Raw genomic sequence first — 18,315 nt, forward strand, 5'->3', positions numbered from 1 at the left:
TTTTCCTGTCTGTCCACCTAGCCTGTCTCAGTTCTTCCTTACAGCTGTGTCTCTGGCCTGGATCGACCCTGAACACGGCATATTTATGAGTCTTCCCCATCATGTGTTACAGAAGCTAGAAATGCAGAAGACTGGAGCCTTTGCCTTTACGATGATGAGCTGGTTGGTAGTTTGGGGTACCATCCAGAATGCTGGTCTGCCCACTGTGTGTGTCAACCCTACTCACAGGATCTGTGAAAATGGCTGGGTTTTATTACAACAAACTTTGTTGCTATAGCCTCCATTTTCCCCTTCTGTCAATCAGGGTAACTGTAGTTTTTCCTTCCAAGGAGCTGTCTGGGAACTAATAGGCTCAGCACAAGCCAGCTCCAATAAAGTCACCCTTGTTATTGTCATTCCGTTCTTCTCCTCAGTGTCCTTCCTCTCTGTGTCCACCTTGACTTGCCCTTTGGAAGGCTCGCCTTCCTCTTAACAGCCTGTCTATAAACCAAGTCTCTCTCTTCTGCACTGAAATTGGCCAATTTACATGACACCCCTCAGCACGGTCGGTCTCTGGATGTGCCTCTAATCTGATCAGACTAATTTCAATTTCCTGGATTTAATTACTTTTAATTCAATTAATTTAGAATGCAGTACACAAGGTGATTAATTAGGAGACGTTACTGGGGGCCTCTGAAGGTGAGCTGTTGTGCTTAAGGGTTTAAATATTATTGTAGCTGCAGCCGGCAGTTGCCCCTTCACTCAGGAGACCTTGAGAGTGGTCGAGGTGGAAGAAACAAGGTGAGTCAGAGACTCACACCGAAGCCTCCTGTAAGACGGTGTGGAACTCTTCCACTGTAGTGCATCCTGCGAGTCTCGGGGGAGATAAAGAAGACCCAGGTGACTCCTGTGGCCAGCGAGTGGGCACTTGACCGTACGAGGTGAGGACAACATTGTCTTTCAACAGAGAGGTACTTCACTGTGGGGTTTACGGCAGCTGGCAAACAAGTCGCAGGGCCCCCTATGAGCTGTCCCATACTTCTGTGTTTTCTTTATTACAATACATATTGATGGAGTGCCTGTAATGATGTGAATCTGTCTCTGTCTGTCCATCTCTGTATGTGTGTGTGCACGCACATGCGTGTGCGCGCATGTGTGCATATGTGCTGTGCACATATCTGTAGAGACCAGAAGCGGGAGTCATATCTCTTGGAGTTAGAGGTGTTTGACAGACTTATCAGGAGGACACTCGGAACTGAACTCCAGTCTTTTTGTCTGTTTGATTGCTTTTGAGATAGGATTTCTCTGTGAAACAGTCTTGACTGTCCTGGAACTCTCTCTGTAGACCAGGCTGGCCTCAAACTCACAGAGATCTGCCTGCCTCTGCCTCCTGGTGGGTGCCACCACTGCCCAGCTCTGAACTCCAGTCTTAATGCAGTTGTCTGACAGGCACCTGACTTGTCAGGAGGATGCTGGTATCGGAATTCCTGTCTTCATGATTGCACAAAAAGTGCTCTTAACTAGAGGAGCCCTTTCTCCAGCCTTCTACCTTATGTTCTGAGACAGGATCTGTTGTTGAATCTTCAGGTCATACTGGGGCTAGTCTGGTTAGCTAAGGAGGCCCTAGGATCCACCTCTCTTCACCCTCTCCCCTGAAGAGCTGAGATAGAGATATGCATCACAACACCCATTTTGGTTTTAAAAATATGTAACAATAATCTGGATGCAGGTCTGCATGCCACTGAGCTGGCTCCCAGTCCCATCAGTAATAGTGTTAGTAAATTCTTCTATAATGCTACCTTGCAGGTATTTTCCATGAGCTTTTTTATATTACTAATTCATCTTATTATCATAAGATCCAAGTATAATCAAGTGTCATTTATGACAGGAACATGTTCTGAGAAACATGCCATTAGGTGGTTTGGTCACAGTATGAACATCTGCAAGAAACAAACTAAGATGGCCTTGGTGTTGCTAGGTGATAGAAACCATAGGGACCTCTGTCATAAATGTGGTCTGTTGGGAATAAAAGATCATTCCACTGAGCATGGTGTTACTACTCTACTGTCCAGACGAGGGATGCTGGGCTCAGGGTTGACACCAGCAGGGTGTTTGTCAGCTAGCATGCAGAGAGAGCAATTGGTAAGTTCAGGTTGTGACAGGAAGTTGGATCGGGCAATTAGATTTAAGCATTTAGTTAATGATTTTGCCTTTTGCATTTCTGAGTGATGATAGCACTCACAATATTTATAGAGCCCTAAATTTGGGCCAAATATGGCCAAAGATATGACCTTTCTAGGTGTTACCACATCCTGTAGTGACTTAGAACATGGCTTCCTTTTAATTATTCACTGAGAGGAACCAACCTGGTGCTTCCCCATAGTTCACCTGGGGAGCCTGACCCTGAAGGCCCAGGTGAGCCATTCTCTCTGCACTTGTCTCAAAGAGGCCATGCATTCTGCTCACCAGCTGGGACTTGGGACTATAGTCTTGGTGGGCTCTGAGAGGCAGAGCTAGGCTGACCCTCTACTTGGATCTAGACCCCCCCTAAACTGAACAAGACCCTGCGCCCTGAGAAAATGGTCCCCCTAAAATGTAGCTCCAATTCCAAGGTCATGCATTAACCAAATGAGCTCTGTGGGTATGTGTAGGGCTCTTGCCACTGTTGTCCTAGAATGCTGGGCCATGATCCAAGTAAGGAAAGAAGCCAGCATGGTGTGGGCCTTCTGCTGTACGAGCCGTGCCTCACAGGCCTGGCCCCTCTGCCTGGAGAAGGAATGACACAGGCAGCCTCTGACATATGTTCTGTGAGTGGATGAAGGACAACAGGTGAAACTCACAGGAAGACTCTGTGAAAAACCGAATGGACATTTCAGCATGGAGTGGCCGTTGCCGGGAGCGTTCGCCGTAAAGCTGCGTGGTATTAATTTACTCACTTGGGTTTTTCTTTCTTTTCCTTGTCTGCCTATGCAATCTTTAAGATGTAACTAAAAGAATATTTCTTTCAGTAGGGCATCCCTATAAACCCCACCTCTTGGCCCCTACTCTGGGCCGAGTCCCTTGTGGTCCCATAATGCTCTGGGTGCACTTTTGTTATTGTACTTGAGGCACCCTGCAGTGACCCGCTGATGAGCTGGGCTCCTTCATATTCTGTCCCTGTGCCTCCATCACCTGGCAAGATCCACGTGGTTACTCCCGGTTGAGGCATGGGGAACCTGTAGCCCTTCATGACTAAGGACTGTTCCCATGTAGCCAAAAAGAGACTAAGATGGCTGACCTGGTGCCTGAGACAAAAGTCCACGAGTCTACCACCTGAATTTTACAGGGGCCCCATATTCTGTCACATATGAAGACATGGGCTTCTGTGAGATTTGGATGTGACAGTATTAGGTGCTGTGTATGATATTTGGGTGTTCTGTATCACAAGACAATACCTGGGGCAGTAATATTATTGTAAAGAGAACAGGCTTGCTTAGATCATAGTTTTGGAGGGTTATTTGTTTATTGGCAGGTCTCATGATTCTCAGGCTGGTAATGAATGTGCCATCATACCTGGTTTACATGGCCCTGAAGACTGAGCCCAGGGCTTCATACAACATACTGGATAAGCACTCTACCGACTGAGCTACATTCCCTGTCCATGGTTTGAAGGACAAGATTCTGGAGGACAGCTGAAGAGGTCACTCTGTTAATAAAGTGCCCGCTGCACAGGCATGAGGACCTGAGTTTGAATCCCTTGCACCCATGTAAGAAGTCAGGTATGGCTGTGTACACCTATAACCTCGGTGTTGGTGGGGCAGAGACAGGCAGATGCTGGAGATCACTGTCTGGCCAGTCCAGCTGAATTAAATAGTTCTAGGTTCAAGGGAGATGCTAGGTTTCAACCTCTGGCCTCCACGTGCACATGCACACTATATACACACACAATAATTAAATAAAATGTCCAAGATCAGGTGGGCCCTGTCAGTTTTCTAGTGAAATCAGCAGACAGTAGCATATCAGTGTGTGTATGTGTGTATATGTATATATGTATGTGAGAGTGTGTGTGCATGTGTGTGAGTATGTGAGAGTGTGTGTGAGTGTGTGACAGTGTGTGTGTGTATGTGAGTGTGTGTGTATATGTATGTGTGTGTGTGTGTGCAGTGTGTATGAGCTTTCATTACTGAACAAGAAGTCAGAGAAGGAAACTGGTACCCTACAGTCCCTTCTGAAGACATAATATCAGCATCCAAATGCTGTCTCACTAGGCCCTGCCTCCCAGAGTTCCTCCACCAGCTGATAGGCCACTATGGAGCTCAGGATGCACTCACAATGGGAACTTATGGATCTGCTTAGATGGTACGCAGACCATAGTGTCAATTGTTGCATCTGGGGCAATATCCCTGGGGAGTGGCACCAGGGCTGTCTTTGGAGCGAGGCCAATCTGACAGCCTGTGGCATGCCAGGTAAATAACCAGATAACCACCAAGTCTGCCCCCACCAGCATGCTGGCACTCTAAGCAATGCAAGGTCCTAGGGAAGGCATGAAGCTTCAAAGCCAGAGCAGTCAAAGGCCCTGCCTCTCCCTACCCTCAGGGCTCCTTTGAGTCCAGGCCAAAGCCCCTCTTAACACCCTTTTTCTTCCATTTTACAAAGGTGAGGAGAGTCTAGGCCTGAGGTTTTAAGGCTGGATCTCACTTCTATTAAGATGGCTGTTGGCCCCAAAAGATTAACTAGCCGTCGCCCTCCCCCTTGAAAGCTGATCCAAGTGGAAAAATGGAGTTGAAAATCCCCCTTCCTTTCCCTCACACCTCAGCAGATTAAGGGGAGGCCTGACACTGAGTTGCAGGGATTTATGGGAGTGCATAGTGCTGGCTTTTAAATGCTCACTCCCTCTTTCTGAGGTTGGCAGCGCTGCCTCCTATAAATCCTCCCTCCCTGGGATGTCTTAGGCTCTCCTCGCCAGCGATGCGGAGGCCTACAACACCTTTTCCGTGCAGTAGCCTGTGAAAATATTGAAGTCGGGCCCAGAAAAACACCAGCCCAGAAAGGGGAAGCTTTGATGTTTGCGAGTTCTTTTTTTCTTTCTTTTTTTTTTTTTCAGACAGTCCTTGCCAAATCTTCATTTTTCTAGTTTACAAGGAAAGGGATTCTGGCCATCTGTCGGCTGTCAACCCATGTTTGTTTGGATGAGGATTTTATTTTATTTTTTTCTCCCCATCTAGCACTCCTGTTCTTACAAGTCGTTTATTGGACTTCATAAATGTCAGCTTTTTGCATGCATTCTGTAAGCAGCTTACAATTTAGTGTTTAATCAAAATTGAGCAGTCAGCGTCTGTAATCAATCGGGAGTGGGAGGTAACGATGAGCCAGAAGCTGAGCGTGCCCTGGGACCACGGTTTATGCCTCCCAACTGTCTCCATTAGGATTTAGTTCTTGAAGGCGTGGGGGTGGTGGAGTGATTTGGGGGAAACAGCACATCCTGGGCTCCTACTGTGTGCTGTTTTGTGAATGTGTTTCTCACTGCTTGCCAAAATCATACCGCCCCACCAACCATCAACCCACATTCTGTGGCTTAAAAAAAAAAAAAAAAAAGCCGTCTTTTTTTTTTTTTTTTTAACTCCTTGACCAACAAGAGAGCAGAAAGCGAGAGATCTCTCTGGTCTCACCTGGGCATAGGCTAACTGTGGGTGACCTTGCTTGGCCTCCTGTAGTTCAAGCTTGGCTTGGCTCCACTCCCCAGGCCTCTCACCCTCCAGCAGGCTCAATAGGTTTTCTTCTTCATGGTGACTGCTGCAGATGCAGAGGCGGCGAAGGGGGGAGAGCACAGCCACCAGAACACTTTCCCCAGTTCCCACCCAGTGGTAAACATCTCATTGGCCAGCTCTGACAGGAAGAGGGTGTGCCTTCGCCCCTGCAGACCCCTGTAACAAACTGCCCTTAGCTGAATCCTTATGAACAACACAAATCTGTTGTTCATTGTTCTGGAGGTCGAGAACTCCAAGACTGAAGGGCACGCCCTTGGTGTCTGCAGAGGACCTGCTTGCTGGGTCAGAGACATCATTTTCTTTCTTTATCTTTGCATAATAGAAGGGACCGTGTGGTTCTCTAAGGCGTCTTGTGAGTGTCTGTGTGTGTGTTTACATGTCTGCGTGTCTCTGTGTGATGCACAGGTGTGTGCAAGCATGTGGGAGTCTCAGGCTGACATTCAATATGTTTGGTGGTTGTTCTACACCCTTTTTTCATGAGACAGGACCTCTCATTGGCCTGGGGTTCACCAGTTTGGCTAGACTTACAGGACAGTGAGGCCCAGGGATCCTCCATCTGTGCCTTCCCTGGAAGTACAGCTGTGTACTGCCACACCCAGCTTTTTAGAAGGTCCTAGGGTTTGAACTCTGGTCCTCCAACACTTTCCTGGCTGAGCTGTCTCCCCATAGATGCTCTCTTTCCATGAGGACACTAGTCTCCTTAGGAGGCCCGCATCCTCAGGAGCCAGTTATCTCCCAAAGTCCCCCATCTGTTAACACCATCATGCTGGATATTAGCTTTCAGCATATGAATTCTGAGGGGGCAGATTTTGAAACCTTATCCAGGAAATGCTGCCCTCCCCTTAGAGTGAGAGGCAGGAAAGAGTCACAGGCAGAGGCTTAGAGAGGGGTGTGCAAGCGCCAGGGTCCTGAACGCCACCAGTCTGTCTCAATGAGGCTGATCTCTCATGTAGGAGGTAATGGCTACCGCGCCGCTGTCCAGATGGAGAAGTGTCTAGAAGCAGCCATTTGCTGGGTTTCTCAGTAATCAGCGGTGAATCCAGGCTCTTCCACAGCCGAACTTAGGCGCCTCCTCTTGACTGTAAATCCACTTTTCCGGAGGAATGGGTGCAACGGAGTCTTTGATGTCATTTCCTCTCGGCTAAATGATGGAATGCGCCCAAGCAGTGGTGGGCACAAATGTCTGGCTCATTGTCTTCGTCGTCCTGCCCCCGGCTCCTGTCTAGACCCCAGGGCAGTTGAAGAGATTGCCCAGCCTCCGGTCACTTCTACATCAAGTGCCCCAGCAGATCGTGTGGACTGAGGAACTGTATTGTAGATGAAACTCAGTGTTTCCTAAGAACGTCAAAATCATAGATTCCAATGTCTAGGTAGAAGAGCCTGGCATCTTAGTCCCATGTCCCCATGTCCTCCTTCCTTGCTGAGTTGAAGAAAATGCCCCGAGCTAGAGGAGAATATCACTAGCCAGGGGCAGCAGATGCTGATGGACCAGTGAGCCTGGAAGACCAGCGGTGGTGGCGACGGGCTGGTGAGCAAAAGGGTAGTTCTGTTTCCTGCTCCGGCCCAGCTCTAATCCAAGGGCGTACTTCCTGTTTAAAAGAATGCTCGAGTGGCCACAGGTGAAGCTCCCCAAGGGGGTGTTCCTAAGAACTATATTGGCCAGGTCATTCCCCTACCGAACCTCTTTGACCTTGGCTTTATGTCCCTCCTTCTTCCTCTGGCCATTTTTGACTCACGCTCTGGAGCACTAACATTGTGCCTTTATTCTCCAGACCCTCCCAGTCCACCGCTCCATCCCAAGCTCGCTGAGGATAGCCGTGTGTCAGAGAAAGCCAGCTGGCCCGGTTGGGCTCTACTTGAAGGCTGCTTATTTCTGGGTACTGCTAAGAAACCCCTTTTGGCCTCAGTTTCTTCTGTGGTAAAATGAGGTAACGTAGGTCCCGGTGCGGTTGAAGTAAAAACTGTACCATCACACCCAGGAGGAGGTCTTGCGCGGGGATATTCCATTCTCGTCCTTTTCCATCCTTGCCCTCACTGTCTGACCTCCTCCCGGCTCCTGTCTATTTGAATCTCCACAGCACTTTCTAGCCCTTCAATAATTCAGCGTTAATGTTTTATTAAGCAGAGGCTTCCTAATGGGCTGTTATTGACCTGGCAAAGAGCCAATATCCCCCTGTGGGGCTCTTTGGACTCTGATGGGAGATTACTGATGAGGAGCTGCTGGGAGGGTGCCCTCTGGCTGCGAGGGCGTGGCCCAAGAGCCAGTTCCGAAGCTATCCGTCTTGTGCCTCTGGAGGCCTTCTGACCTCTTGATCTGCTTCTGCAAGAATGGGGTTTGCATTACCCAGGCTAAGGTGTCTATGCATATGGAATCTGTGTGTGGGAAGCTGCAGTTGCTCTCTGTTTCATGCCCTGTGCCTGGGGCTTGGGCCAGCCCTAGTGCTGGGAGAGAGAGTCGTGTAATCTGCCTCTCTGTGGTACCTACTACCCAGGAAGGCCCCAGGAGTGCCCACACTGCTTCAAAAGTCACCACCACATTCTCTTCTCAGTGTCTCTGATAGCAACTTCAACCCTAAGAAGCCTCTATAGGAAAAGGAATACCTCTGGGGAGGGGGAAGCCAGGGAGCCCCTGAAGGCTGATGACCGGGAAGCAGAGTGATGTGGAGGGAGCTCTGAGCAGAGGGGGGATTCCTTGTGTTACTCCTGACTTCTACGATTCTCTTTGTGGCCTTGGAGAGAGCCACTTACATCTCTGGGCTTTTGCTTTCTCGGTGATGTACTGAGCTCCTAGCATGGGGCTGAGTGAGGATGGGTCCCACTGCTCGGTATACTGGCTAAGATTATTGCTGAGTCCTAATTTCTACAAACGTGTGACCGGATGGGTGGTGACATTTCCTGAGCGATGTGATGGCGCAGGGACACGGCTGCAGTGATGAGGCACACCTGCTACACTGCGTGGCTCTGATCAGGCCTGCTCAGTAACCATGGAAGGGTCCTTTCACTCTTTATACAGCGTCTCTGAGCAGCCTGGGCCGGAGAGGTCTCCGTTCGCTGGCCTTCACGGTCCCTGCAGCCTAGCGCTGGCTGAAATTTTCCCACTGACTCTTGCTGACCCTGGACGTGCCCTTGGAGCCCTTACTGATGCTCCAAAGCTTCAACTCACTCTGTAGCCCCTCCTCCTCTCTTCTGTCTCTCATAGTCCTGACTGGCATTTAAGGGCTGCTCCAAAGCTCCCTCCTCCAGGAAGTCTTCCCAAGCTTCTTACCCCAAACTCACCCCCAATGCTCTGTGCTTCCTTAGTCCTTCCTTCAGTGTCTGCCCACTGTCACAGCCAAGGCTAACCCTTTGGACCAGCTTCTAGCCTTGTCACTCATCACTGTTCCCTGTCCCCAGCTGCTGCTGTGTCAGGATGCCACACCTCCACACAGCTGCTGAAGCTGCCTCCATTTCCTGGGCACTTTGTCCTTTCCTGAGCCCATGGTGAGAGCGCTTCATGACATAAGACTCAGTTCATGTGCCCAGGATTAGGAAGGGTTCACTGTGTTCGTGTATTACAGGGTCTGATCCTGAGTTATTTGTTTCTGAAGTCATAGTGTCCCGCATGGGGCCTGGCATGTATAGAGTGTTCAGTAAACATGGTATTGAGGAGCGTTCTCTCATGAATCTGTCAAAGGACCTACCGGAGGCTGGGCCTGGGACCTGTGTGTTCATAGGTAGTTATTCAAAGACCAGTTTATTGAAACTGAGGTAGAGCCTTGCCACTGGCTCAGCTGGTTTCTGTGGCGAGTGTGTGTGTATGTACATATTTGTGGATGTGTATGAATGGATATATTTATGTGCAAGTATTCTGTATGTACGCATGCATGGGTAATTATATGTGTAGGCCTGTGTGTATATGAATTTGTATGCATATGCACGTGTGTATATGTATGCATATGTATGTGTATATATTATGTATATGACTGTGTATGTATGAGTGTAGGTGTGTGCATGAGTGTGCCTATGTGCATATACATGACTATATGTGGATAAGAGGGTATATACCTATGCGTGTACATACATGTATATGCATGAGCATGTCTGTATATATGTATAAGCATATGAGTGTATATGGGTATGTGAAAGTGCCAATGCACATGTGTATTTATGTGTGCATGAATGTCTGTGTGTGGACATATGTATGTGAATGTGCATGTGAGTGTATATGTGTGTGTGTGTGAATGCAACTACATGTGCACATATGTGTGTATTTTCTATTGTCAAGATGCTGGGCATATGGTGGTCTCCTTTCTGTAAGGGAAGGTTTAGTCTTAGGACCATAATGCTTCTTCCTTGCCACACAGTTTCCTCCTTGGCATTAGATTGCCACTCACCAGTTGCAGAGTCAAACCCAGGCAACTCCTGAGAGCAGGCCCTGTGTGGTCAAGAAGGGAGACAGCGTTTTTGCAGGAAGCCCAGCATGGGCCCATGGGTGCACAGACCAGACTGTGTAGGCTTGGGCAGGTCTCTGCCATCTGAAGTCCCCTGGGTGATTACTCAAGCAGGGTTTCCCATGTGCCTCTGTGTTAGGTGTCGTTAAAGCCTGGTTTACTCTTCGTAAACACTAGTTTGCAGGCAGGAGAACGCTGAAGCATGGAGTGCCTCTGTTGCCTTGGCTCAAAAGCAGCTGCAGAGCAGGAGATGAGGCCGAGTGGTCTTTGGGGGTTCGTGTCCCCCAGTGCTGTGCTGTTCCGTTCACAGGACATCTCTCAGTGCTGGCTCGCCAATGGACTGATGCCCACTGAATGACACCTGTGAAGGCCTGGCACACAGCATTCAGTCAACGGAGGCTGAGGTTATTGATGTCTTGTTCCACCCTCTTGGTTTTAGGGATGAGAAACCTAAGGTCCTATTTAAGTAGATGACTTAGTCCTGGCCAGTTGCAGAGATGCAAATTTTTATTTTTCCCTTATACGAGGTCTGTGTGTAAAGTAGATAGAAGGAAGACCCACTGTCCTGGTGGAAGTGAGACATAGTAAAAGGTGGGCTGCCTGACAAGATGAGGACCTATGAGGATCCCCCTCCACTCCCCACACTCTCAAGCCTCAGGGAGGCCAACCTCCTCATCTCTGGCTGCAGATCTGACATCAGTGCCTGATGAGTCCCTCAAGGCCCTTCCCCACAGCTAAAGAGCTGGATTTGAACTCTGGTCTGTCTGAACGAAACTTTGCTGCTCTTCTGTGCTTCTCCAGCCCAGAAATGGGGTTAAAAATCAAGGCCAGAGTACCCCAAGCTGTTACTAGCAGTTGTGTTAGGGTGAGGGTGAGCAGGCTGTTTATGCCTCTCCTGGGGGCATCAAGGTAGTTCCTTGGGGGCCATAAAGGTGGGATGAGGTGCCTTGAGACACGGGCAGCCCTTGAAACTTGAAGTGGCTGGAATGTTCGCTGGTGTACCAGGAAGCTAAGGGCAGTCGTTTCTCTTGGGCTACTTCACTACTACGCTGGGGGACACAAACTCCCCAAGACCACTCAGCGTCATGGCTTTCAAATAACAGTCTCACCAGAGAACCAGGGGTCTGGGAACCAGGTGCCAGGGGAGCTAGGCAGAGTCTTGGCAATTTTTTTGCCTCTGTTTTTCAAATTCAGATGGAATTTAAAGAGAGACCTACATTGTCCTATCATGTACCCCTGCTGCACGTGTCTACATATGTGGGTACCTGCATGGATGCTTATACTGGACCTTTAGGAAACGGTTACTATAGGAACAACTGCTTGGGTCTGTACCAAGGAGCCCTGCACAACCTTCTCCCTCATCTGAGGTGTCTGCATTCTTGAGCCAAAGAAGGAACTGGGGAGCTAGTTTGGCACCCAGGTTCATGTGTCTCAGGAACGGACTCTCCGTATAGCTCACCTGAAACAGCGCTGGGAGTTCCAAGACCCGCCCAAGGTCACCTGGTGACCAGGAGATTGGAGTTCCAGGCCCTGAGTCCCATATGCAGGGCCATCCCCACCATCCTCACAGTGCACTCACACACATCCCGAGCATGCTCAGTCCACCCTTTCTGCCCAGCTGACAGGTTGATGGAAAACGTGAAGTATAACTTGCCCCAGCGCACCTCTGACTCTCAGACCTGCCCTCCTGACTCTTCCGTGTGTCCTTCTTGAAGTCTACACAAAAGGACAGACACATGGGCTCAGTCTGGACTTGAACCAGACCTGCGGCAAGGTATTTCATGCTGGTCCGAAAATGAGGAGCCAGGGCTGGGTTCTGGGGTAATTAGAACCTAATTTCTCAGATGATTGAGGAACTGGTCACAAGGCCACAACCAAAGTGAACAGTTGCGTCTCACTACTCCAGCCTGGATGGAGTCTCTGGTGGATGTCAAAGGGCTCCGTCTCTGGCCTCCTCTTAGTCAATACTTTTATCAGTGACTAGAAGGGATTTGAGGTGGGAAGAAACTATGAATATTTATGAGCCTCTTTTATGGTGTCTGACACAGGTCATTTCTTTAGCTCCCCACAGTTTGCCGCCTGTCTTATTCCTTCACAGGCTGTGAGATGAAGGCTGAGAGAGGGGAAACAGGCAGGCTCTCACGGACACTGGAGGGCTGTGGGTTCAAAGGTAGAACTGCCATAGTTCTCACTTGACACTAAACTGTCCCATCCCTGAGTGATGGGTGAGCAGGTAAGAGGGATGGATAACAGATGAGGAGCTGGGTCACCAAAGGCCTGGCATTAAAACAGGCCGCAATGGCTACAGAGACCTCTGCACATGCGTGACTTCAGAACACCCACCAGACGTAGACAGGATGTGGGGTGGCTGGGTCAACAGCACAAGTAAAAAGGTGTTGGGTGTCAGAGGACAGGAAGCTCCATCTGAGTCATTGGTGTCATGTGGCAGTCAACAAAGCTGCCATCACTGTCACTTCCCTGAGAAGAGCCACCAAGAGTGAGAAAGGAGACCCTCCCTAGTGGCTTGGGTCCTGGGAGCATAGCTCAGGCCTGGAAAAACCTCTGTGTGGCAGGCAGGGGCAGCCTGCAGGGGCCTAGAAGATGCTGTGAACAGCTTTAAGTACCCCTCCTCTCCTACCTGTGCAGTTACAGCCACTTCTTGATGACATCGGCCTTACTTGCTTTGAGCATGCGCTATGCTCAGGGTTTTGAATTTTTATTGCTGTAACCTGAGTGCACACAAGAATTCCTTATCACCCAGTTTTGACATGAAAATAGATTCCAAGAAGCACTAACAGTAACTGGAAGGAAGTAAAAGCCACCCCAGTCTTCACGCATACCTCACAAAGATGAAAAGCCACAGACTCCCTGCTGGGAGTCTCCTCCTGCCGCAATATTTCAGATCTTCTCTTGACACAGCCACTGTTTAGACACCCAGCATCCTCCTGAAACCCAGCCAGCCTGACATGCTTTGTCTTTGATCTGTCCCCATCTTCATCATATGGATGGATGAAGTGATTTGTTCTTTTCTGTCTTTATTGCACAGATTGGTTACTGTTTAGTCCTTCTCCATCTCCATCACATGGGTGGGTTAATATTTGGTCCTTCCCTGTCTCCATCACATGGATGGGTTAATGTTTGATCCTTCTCCATCTCCATCACATGGATGGGTTAATGTTTGGGCCTCCATCTTCTCCATCATATGGGTAAGTTAATGTAAGTCTACCTTTTCCTGGCCCTTCTCCTCCTTTAGCTCACTCCTTTTTAGTTTTCTTCCTACATTTCCAAACTAGTCCCTGCCAAGGACTCTAATTGAGAAAGTCAGAGGTTCCTTTCCCTCCAGGTTCTAGTACTATCCATGACATGTCATCCCCACCAAACTGGGTTGTGTGAGACAGAGCACTTCTCTGAGACCTGAGGGAGGAGATGAGGAAGAGTGGGTGTGATGGGGAGTTGCAGATGGGAAAGATGCTAGAGACCCTGGGGGCATTCTACCGACCAGCCTATATTCATCATGTTAGGTCCAAGGAGTTTGTGTGGAAAAACCTCCCTGAGGAATGACAAGGCACAACACAAGCCACCATTGACAGGACTTGTAACTCCTGGGAGCAGGCAGAAGACCGTCTTCTCCATAAAGTTCCCATTATCTTGCTTGCTTCCTTGTCTTTTCCAAAGGTGACTCTTGCTTCTGTGTGACGTATCCTGGGATCTTCTAGGAGATATCAGACCGTGGGGGAGATGACAGCAAGCCCCACATAGTTCATATGCCCTTCCCCACTTCCCAGCTTCCTTTGCTGCCATGTCAGGGAGGCGTGGCTTGTACACTGACAGTCCGACACCAAGGCAAGTAAGAGCTCATGCACCTCTTCCTTCTCTCTTTGCTTGTGGTGACTGGTGGCTCTGGGCTCCTTATGCCACACAAAGAGGATGAGAGAGTTACTGTCTGTTGTCAGCTTGACAGAATCTAGAATCGCCTGAGAGACATGCCACTAGCCATGCCCATGGGAGATTATCTTGATTACATTAATTGATACAGAAAGACCAATCTTAATTGTGGGTAGCACAATTACCTCAGTAAGGGGTCTTGGACTATATATAATCAGGAAAAGGAGCTGAACACTAGCATGTGTACACTCATTGCTTGCTTATGACAATAGATATCCTTTGGCCACTTGCTTCATGCCCCAAGTGCTTTGACTCCCCCTACCCTGTGAGGGGCTCCCTCCCCCGCCCCCCACTGGCGCCTCCAGCTCCCAAGACACCCTAGATCTAAGACAGTGGGCAAGCCTCTGTGCCTCCAGCTCCCAAGAGACCCTAAGTCTTGATTGTCCTTATACTCAACTGAAATTACCACACTGCTGCGGCCTGACCCGGCCTAGCCCAGAGAATGCCGAGAATGCCAGAATTAACCGACTATTCTCCCGGAGAGTTCTTTACTGAGATGAAGGAAGGCGCTGATCTCAGAGCCACCCAGCAGCTGACTGACACTTTCCTCCCTGCAATCATACAGCCCAGATGGCACTTCCCGTTCGGCAACTCCTCACGTGGCTTCCCCAGCCCCCACCAGCTCTGCCTCTCCATTCTCCACGGTCAAGTGTGCTCACCAGTAGATATCTGCCAAGAACACAGCCCTGAGGCTGCCAAGGAGTATATGTTTGGGAGGAACAATCTAGAGAATATTTAGAGATGAAAGAGGGCCTGGGAGACAGAAGCCTTGTTTTCAAAGTGAGCGAGTGGAGCCTTGATGTCCAACAGGCTTTGGAGCAGGAGCTGGAGGAGAGGACGCCTGCTCTGTGTAGAGAGGGCTTGGCCTTGCAGGGACAGGATAAACCACATGAACTTTTTAAAAGTCCCTCGCAAGCCCACCACGGTGACTCAAACTCATAATCCCAGCACTTGGCAGACTGAATTTGGAGGATCAAGAGTTCAAGGCCAGCCTCAGCTAAATAACAAAGTTGAAACCAACCAGAGTTACATGAGATTCTGGCTCAAACCTTACAACAAACTAAATAAAACTAAAGCAAATAAATAAATGAGGTCCCTCTGTAGCACAGCAATTTGTCTGGATAACTTTTTGTTACTAAGAAAATAAAGAATATAGAAAATAAGGTTGCCTGACGTAATGGGCAAATGAAAATGGCCGCACTCAAGGGAACTTTCTGAAAGGCACAACCTCATGAGATCGGCATTCTCTGCTCTTGTGACAAATGGTGACAAGTGGTCAGGAAGGCACGAAGCGTATTGGTAATTTACACATCACTCACAAAGGCTGTGCTAGGAAGGAGTCACCAGTCTTAAGACAGGCCAGAGCCATTGTGGTGCAGCCTCCTAGGGAAGGCGCCCAGTGCTTTATCACAGTTAGCACACATGGAGCCTCTGACATCTGAACATTCAGAGACTGTCACCCTCAAGCGTGATTATCTTGTACCAGAGATTATGGGATGGCTCGCAGCTCACCCTGGTCTGGGGAGAAGAGCTGCTGTGTACTTTACAGGTGGGTAGACGGTGTGCAGAGATTTCTCCCGAGATCACAAAGCTAACAAAGGGCAAGTCTAAGACTCGAACCTGAACCCCCAGGCTCAGATTTTAGAAAAAGAGTCCAGAAGCCAGGTAAGGTGAGGCATGTTTATAATCCCCACATATGGGAGGCCAAAGCAGGAGTATCATGATTCTGAGGATAGTTTGGGCTACATAGGTAGCTCCAGGACAGTCTGGGATACATGATGAGGCTTCACTGAAAAGTGCATAAATAAATAAATAAATAAATAAATAAATAAATAAATAAATAAAATCGCCGGACAGTGGTGACACACATCTTTAATCCCAGCACTAGGGAGCCAGAGACAGGTAGATCTTCATGATGAGGCCAGCCTGGTCTGCCAAGTGAGTTCCAGGACAGGTTCCAAAGCTATAGAGAAACCCTGTCTCAAAAACAAACAAACAAACAAACAAACAAACAAACAAACAAGACCAAACTTATTCTTGGTAGTAGAAGCTGGAGCACACTTTGCTCACGTACGCTTGGAGTTCTAGGGAATTTCCACTTTCTGCACATGCAACTGAGGCTGGGCTCCCTCTAAAGATACAGCAGCTATGAATATTTGGAGAGGCAGGAAGGGTAGTTTTAAAAGATACTTTTTTTTATTTTCTGTGTATGTGCCTGCAAGTAAATACACCACATGCATGCAGTGCCAGGGGCAGCCAGAAGAGGGCATCAGATCTGGAACTGAAGTTAAAGTGGTCATGAGCAGTCATGTGGGTGTTGGGACTCAAATCCTGGTCCTCTGCAAGAGCAGCACATGTTCTTAACTGTGAGCCATCTTCCCAGCCCCAGCAAGAAGGATGCTTCTGCGAGAGAGCAGAGCCCTGGGGTTTCAGTGTGGACTCTGCCAGACTCATGTGACCTCCATGAACCCTCTGGTTCCCCATTTGGAAATGGGAAGGAAGTCTCTGACCTGGTCTGTGGAGTTCTGTGGAGGCTGGAGCTATAGCAGTTATTTTTGTGTCAATGTAAGCAAAATAACTGACAGAGACACATAATAAGAGGAAAGACTTATGCTGGCTGTGGTTTAAGCTCATCCTAGCAGTGAAGGAAGAGCAGAGCTGCTCCCTCGTGGCTACAGGAACGTGGAGCAGTGACTCACAGGGTGGCAGGCCAGGTAGGAGTGTAGTCTGGAAGGGGCCAGGCTATGATCTCCAAACACCTGCCCTTAGTGGCCCACTTTTGTCAACCAAGTCCCACAGCCTTCTCAAACGTTGCTGTCTACTAGGGAGCAAGTGTTCAAACACGCGAGCTTGAGGCAAATTCTTCAGATTCAAAATGGAAGGAAAAAAAACCAACAAGAGGACAAGGTACAAATGTTTGGAAAAACCTGTGAAGACGGGTCTTGCTCCAATTAGGAATGCACTTGGCTACAAGCCATAGAGCAGCGGGGCCTCCACTGCCTTGATCCTATTTATGAACTTCTTAGCGATAATAAGGGGTGGGGCGAAGTGATTTAACGCGCCATGGCTCTCCTCCACGGCTCTACGCCTGGCTCATAGCTGCACAAGCTACCTATAAATCCAACACAGGTGCCATACTGTCCAGCTTTCCACCTAAGCTCCAGGCTGGACAAAGAAGGGACAAGGGTGGGTGCTCGTGTGGGGAAAGAAAACCCCCCTCAAATATGCCATGGCCGCAATCAGATGCTCACCCTGTGGTACAAAGAGGCGGACGAGTGAGTGCTTTAGACTGGATACACTAATGCCCCCAACACATCTATGGTTTTGATGGGGTGGAAAGAGAGGCCTGGGAGGGTGTGGGGTGTCAACCACAGTCTCATACCAATACAGGGTCCTATTCTGAAGCGTTCTTTGACACTCAGCTTCTGCTGGGAGTGAAAGTTTCCTGTACGCAAGGAAAAGATTGGAAATGAGGACGGAGACTCCCCGGCTGCAGGTTTGGAAGGCTGAGCTGCTAGCGGAAGAGCTCACAAGGTTATCACCTCCACCCGCTCAGTTTCATTAGTCCCCCTGACTGCGGCTGGGAGCCGAGTCCCAGGAGCTCATAATAGCCGCTGGGTTTGTGTACGTCTCTACCCAAAGATGTCTAACCGCAGACTTCCTCTTGACTCCTGGCAACGGGGAGAAAACAAAACCACAGCAGTTTTCATTGCTGAAAAGGACAGAACCGACTTGTTTGTTTAATAAGCCCAGATGGAGGAGCTTCGTTTCTGAGAGGAAAAGCTATGCTGCCAGGCCAAGGAGTCTTGGCTGGGCCACGAAATCCCTGGGCTCCACACTGAGATACCCTGGCTCTGCAATTTAGAGGCTCTGTGGTCAGCGAGAGGAAACCGCCAACCGGGAGCTCAGTAGAGCCGGGGCCTGGAGCACTGCGTGTGACCCACAGAGCCCAGTGGAAGATACACCCTCATGGAAGGAAACTGAGGCCTTCTCCCTCCCACCACCACGGGGCCTCCGACCACTTCCTGTTTCAAAGTCTTCACTTGTGTACTTTTTTTTTCCTTTCTCTCATTTACTGGTATTTATTTTAGCGATTGATGAATTCCCATTTTGTCCTTTTCCATTTGCTTGTTTCAATGACTCTATGACTGTACATTTAGCGCCTTTATTCTTAGGTTTTCTTCCTTAACAATGAAGGCTTTTCAGGCTGTGCG

This window comes from Microtus ochrogaster, chromosome 5, assembly GCF_000317375.1.
Source record: "Microtus ochrogaster isolate Prairie Vole_2 chromosome 5, MicOch1.0, whole genome shotgun sequence".
In the NCBI taxonomy this organism is placed as follows: Eukaryota; Metazoa; Chordata; class Mammalia; order Rodentia; family Cricetidae; genus Microtus; species Microtus ochrogaster.